This window comes from Galeopterus variegatus, unplaced genomic scaffold, assembly GCF_000696425.1.
Source record: "Galeopterus variegatus unplaced genomic scaffold, G_variegatus-3.0.2 Scaffold4276, whole genome shotgun sequence".
NCBI classification, from domain to species: Eukaryota; Metazoa; Chordata; class Mammalia; order Dermoptera; family Cynocephalidae; genus Galeopterus; species Galeopterus variegatus.
This window is the reverse complement of record NW_007730387.1, coordinates 56,221-62,351: the sequence shown is the minus strand read 5'-3', so window position 1 is coordinate 62,351 and position 6,131 is coordinate 56,221.

Below are 6,131 nucleotides of genomic sequence, written 5' to 3'. Positions count from 1 at the left end.
TTGGTTTGGCCCTAGAATTCTCATTCTCTGTTCTTCCGGGCAGTAAGTAAATGCAGTCCCTTGTTCTCTTGCAAGTTCCATAACCAAATCTGCTTGAGTGTAGACATGCTAGTGGATTGATTTCCTTCTCTTTCCTCCTGTAAAAAGAAAAAAAAAGTAATGGAAGGGGAAAGAGGGAAAGGTCTGATGAACTATCCAGTTCAAGCTGGAGAAACGCACTATCTAAAGAGGCAGCTTTGCTCTGCCGTGGTCCAGATCTCAAGCAGATACCCCAGAATAGAATGAATTAACTTAGCTCAAGCTTCCCACACCTGGCATCTGTGGCTTTCTCCACCTAACAGGCTCTAATAAGCTTCACTCCCAGGTTGTCAATTCTGTTCCAGGAAGAAGTTACCCAGCTACGTGACCAAGCAAAGCACTATCTTCAATCCTCCACTAAATTACTGAGGCCTTCCGTCTCCCCCTCCCTCCCAACTGCTCCACAACAACATCATGGAATATAAAAAAAATAATAATATTAATAAAAAATAAAATAAATAAATGTTACTGAGGCCTTAGACACAGACAGCACCAAAGGTGTCAGGCACAGATCTGCCCTGAATGCACTGTGGAGACTTTATGGGTACAATTCAAATAACCAACGATACAGGTTGCTGATTTCATAAAAGATAAGACAATCTTAATACTGTGTACATTACAGACAAATGGGATCTCACACTTGTTGATGCAGATGAAACAAAGTTTATTTTTAAAAAAAATTAGAAGGGTTAATGGGCACCTCTTCCTGGTTGAAAAGCAGCGTGTCATTAGAACCACCACACCCATGCTCCCCCAGCTCCAGGAGCAGGTCCTATTGAAACAAGCCAGTTAGCACCTGACATCCCCTTGGCATAGCAATTCAGAAATTAGTTCAGGTACAGGGTCTAAGTTTATTCAGTTAGAAAGATGCCTGGGTTTATTTCCATGGTGTTGACACCACCACTCCCTCCCCGCCACCCCCCAAAAAAAGAAATAGAAAAAGCTTAGTTGAGTTCCCTCTCTTCTCTCTCCATGGATAAGGAGTTACATAGCTGCATGGCACTGGCAGCCATTTTTGTCACCATGGGGGAGCTAGTCTTCAGATGCAACTGACAACATAGAAGGTGAAGCAGACCCAAAAAAGAGACTGGTCCTGGTTTACACTATTGGACCATTGAAGACACCCTATTTATGGACTGTGTAATTATGGGAGTAAAAAATTTTCATTTGTTATTTAACCCAGTGGGAATTGGGGTTTCTGTCCCTTGGAACCAAAAGTGTCCCTACTGATACTCAGGAGACAAGTTAGAACACTATGTATTTGGGCTTAACATGAAAGAGAAATACTTTCATTCCCTTTAATGTCATCTTTGAAGAGGCAGGGATGCAAGAAGGAGGAAATGGAAAGTCAGAAGGGCCACCCGCACATCGGTGCCTCTCCAGCCCTTTTGGGCTTAACATGAAAGAGAAATACTTTCATTCCCTTTAATGTCATCTTTGAAGAGGCAGAGATGCAAGAAGGAGGAAATGGAAAGTCAGAAGGGCCACCCGCACATCGGTGCCTCTCCAGCCCCCTCTCTTTGTGTTAAACTGGGGAGACAGCAGTGCGGGGGTGAGGAGGAAAAGAAGAGAGTGGGAGGCAGGATTTGGAGGAAAGGTGCCAACTGGAATGTGCTAGCACCTTCCATGGGCTGCCCCGGAGCCTTCCATATGGGCATTAACTGATCACACAAAGCACTCCCTGGAACTACATTCACTCTTCTGAGCCACATTCCTAAAAGTATGAATATTAGTGTATAAAGCTGTTTATCATGTTTTCACAAATGATTTGAAGTGTAATTAGCTTTGTTATTTGCATAATCAGAAACTTCAAGCATTTGTTTCCCAAAAGAAATCTGTGTCCTGCACATGTCATATGAGCAAACTGGCCCATTTTAATATCTTCCCTGCCCAAATGCAGAGGAACACGGAGAGGCAGTCAAAATGACTGGAATTACTCGCTCAGACTTTTCATGATCAGGATAAACAAACCTCCATCCAAGCAAGTAAAAAACTTGGTTTGCTTTATGTCTCTGCTTTCCCAAGTCACTACAGTCAAGTCTTCAAGCCAAGACGCCTCTCAAATACCTTCTAAGGATTTCAACTCTCGGTTTTTTTCTTAGTGATTGCAAGTGTAGTAATTTTATACTCTATGTCTCTAACAGACACTATGACATCATTTTTCCTATAACATTAACTGACACCTAAATGAACCTATCTTCAAACAAAATTTGAAGCCAGGACGCAGGAAATCCGTCTGTCACTTAGCTCAAGTAGAGAGTGAAACTTGTAACACAGGGTGGCTGCTGTAAGGCATAAAGAAACTTGTGACAAAATTGGAAGGCAAAAGGTTTTGAGACAGTCAGTAAACACCATCTGTGTAGGCCAAGAGTCATCCCCAAAATTGGGAGACACTAAAAAAGATAGAGGGAAAGGGAGGGAGAGGAGGAGAAAGGGAGAAGCCTAGGAAACATTCTTTCCACACAACTGGCTGATCAGCTAGAAGGCTCTTCAGACAGCCACAAGCCATCGCTTTAATGCTCTCACGTAAGACACCTAAGTACTAGAAGTGTAAGACTTTTGCCCTGTGAGAGGAATCTTTGCTTTGCCCTTTTTTTCTGCTGTATGTGAAACCCTTATTGACACAGAAATTAAGTTATCATGATTTTGGAGACCTTTAAAATGGCCAGGGAGAATACTCAGTGTTGAAAGTCATACTTTTCACTAATCCCCTACATTTCCTTTCTTTATTGGCATTTTCCTGGCTACCTCCCTCCTGTTCCTTCTCTCTCTTATTTCTTCTTTTCCTATCTTAAGTGTTGCAGATCACCTCTGAGCAGCCTTTACATTCAGCAAGAATGGGTCAATGAACACACACACACACACACACATACACATACACACACACATATACACACACACACATACACACACACATACACACACGCACACACACATATACATACACACACATACACATATACACACACACACACACACACACACACACACACACTCTTCTGGCTTCTCTCCTCCCCTCAACCCAAACCTGCCTCAATAGACAGCTATGGAGATTTTATTGTCGATTCTTATGAAGTGGGGCCTCTGAGCAGCCTTTACATTCAGCAAGAATGGGTCAATGAACACACACACACACACACACACACACATACACATACACACACACATACACACACACGCACACACACACACACATACACACACGCACACACACATATACACACACACACACATACACACACACACACACACACACACACTCTCTTCTGGCTTCTCTCCTCCCCTCAACCCAAACCTGCCTCAATAGACAGCTATGGAGATTTTATTGTCGATTCTTATGAAGTGGGAACAGAGAGCCCTCCTACCAAATTGCCTTCAGCCCCGGGCACAAGCATGTCCGTAACAGCGACAACAGCAGCTGCTCACCTGCGTGAGTTCTGTGTCCCAGGTGATCACCCTGCATAATCGCATGTGTTCGGAATTCATCCCAACACCACAGGAAGGGAGGACTTCTTATTAACCCCTTCCTGCACTTAAGAAAAGTGAAACTCCAAGCAGTTAAGGAATTTGCCCAGGGTCACAGGGTTGGCATGTGGTGAGCTGGAACTGGAACCAGGTCTGTGTAACTCTTTAGCATAAACTCTTTACTTCCAAGCTGACTTTGCATTTGTTCCCTGAGCAGTGATCCTGGGACACCTAGGAAAGAACCAAGGTTGAGGGGTGTCTCAGGGCAATGGCATCTTTTTGATAAAAACAGCAGGATTTGGGGATGGTGCTGGGCATCTCCATGGAGAATGGGCCTGAGTTCATTCATCTCGCCCAAGCCAGCTGCCAGCAGCGTTGCACCTTCAGTTAACACTGAGGAGGTTACACATTTAAGATCTGGAATCACAAAACTCCCAGGCCTGGGATGAGCACAGGCAAGCCAAGTAAGATTAGGTAAGAATGTTAGAATAACTTACAAAGAGAATTGTTTTCTAACCCAGACCTTCTCTCTGTTTTAAGCAAGGTCAAAGTTATTCCATCCAAAACTGTAAATAAAAAGAAAGAAAAAAAGAAAAAACACTGAATAGCAAGCAATCTGGGCATTTTTAAGTAACAGATTACATTCTGCATTAATCCACAGGGATGTCTTAAAAAGTGGTGACATGCTTCACTCTCCTGTCACTATTTCCCCACACTGTTCTCATGGTTATCATTATGGTTCACTCAGCACTCAAATGGTAACATGTAAATTGACTGAGCATTAAAAACAGACATCGTCTCTGTCCCAAGAATTTTCCCCACTAAGGCAGAAGCAGCCGCTGCGACGGGCTGCGTGCACACTCTGCACTCTCTTTTCCTTTTGTGCATTGTCTAAAGCAGGAGCCAATGCAGGCTCACCTTTCAGCACAGACAAAACGGTCTTCTTTATCTATAAAGGAGCCACTCAGATCAACCAAACTGGCCACAGGATGTCACTGTTACTCCACACACACAATAGCAAGTGCATGTTTCCATCAGGGGTTGGCAGGGACCTGGCATACCCTTGGCCTCACCTCTCACAGAATTGTCATCCCTTTGGGTGGCACGCTGCAAGCCAACTGCACCTGTCCTGTGAAAGCCATCTAGCCCGACCCATTGTCTCAATATTCGTATTGTCCTGTATCAAAGGGGAAAGGAAAAGAGAGCGAGGTAAAAAGAAGAAAAGAATCAGCATGCTCTCACATCACAGGTCCTCCGAGAGTTGGACTTTGAACATTTTTATGACCTTGGATAAAACCAATGTCGTTTTTATATACTTTATAGTGTTACATAAAGATAAGAACTTCTTTTGCTTATCTTTATTTCCTAAAATTTCTGGAACGTATCCAGAATATTTAAGCAATTCTTAAACTGTTTTAAGTCTTTGAAGGGATGCTTCTTTGTATTCTAGCCTGAGATGAGGCCAACCCTAGCTAAACACTTTCCCTTTACCCCAACAAAGCACCTGCCTCTTCCACCACCCACTCCTCAGATGTCTCCTAGACCCACAGGCAAGCCAAGGTCCAGGAAGAATGAGCTCTCTGCAGCTGGCAAGCTAATGCCACTTCAAAGTTGGCGTCACAAAACTCTCATCAGGGAACATGCCAGTAGCCGCTGTTGGAGCAGGAGAATCACCTTCCATTCATGGCTGTCGGCCATTCTTCCTTCCCTGTTGTAGTCCCACAGAGGGAGGGTTTTCTGTCCACGGCTCCTCCACAGTCCTGTCCTCTCGCCATTTTCTGCCATTATCCTCAGTGTATATTCTACACCGTCATTGACATGAAATGGTTAAAGCTCAAATCTTAGACTAACATAGCCAATGGGAAGGGGCCTTTTTGGTAGTCAGAGAGACATTTGACAATGCTACATAAACTGTAGTCACAGCACAAAGCCACTTTGAGTCATAAAGAGGGGGGAAGCCTTTTGCCTTAAAAAAAGCAACTACTTCATAATTTTGCATGGAAGTAGCTTTCATTTCAATGAAAGTCCTGGCAGTCAAAACCCTCCTACCACGTGTCACCCCACTTTAGACATACCACAGCAGCAGAAAGAATTAAAACAAGCAAAGCAGGTAGTTTCTTACAGAGCAAGCATTTAAGAAAGGAAACTTATTGTTCTAGCATTTGCAAGGATCTGTGCAGTAGCTAAGAGCTAGAGCTCCATGACTACAGCTGATGGAGACTTTGCTCATGTCCACACTGACGCTCTTTTGCATGTCCATCTGGGTATAAGAGAACAGTTATTCTGACTTGAACTGGCTTAGATCAGTTTGAGGAGAGAACCAGCATGAGATACAGGAGGAAATCAGTAGGTTAGAGGGAACCAAGTAATGCACAAAGAGAATCCAGACTGGGACAATTGCCTTAACGACACTGGCCTTAGGATTGGAGCAATTTCTAATGACAATGGTTTAGAATTAGTGCCAGAATAAAACTTGTTCAACAACTGCAGTTCATTTTTCAATCAGATGCCAAATATGCTTGAGCCCCTACTTTGTGTTAAGGGCAAAGACAGTAATAAACAAGGCAGCACATTCCCTGTCCTCAAGA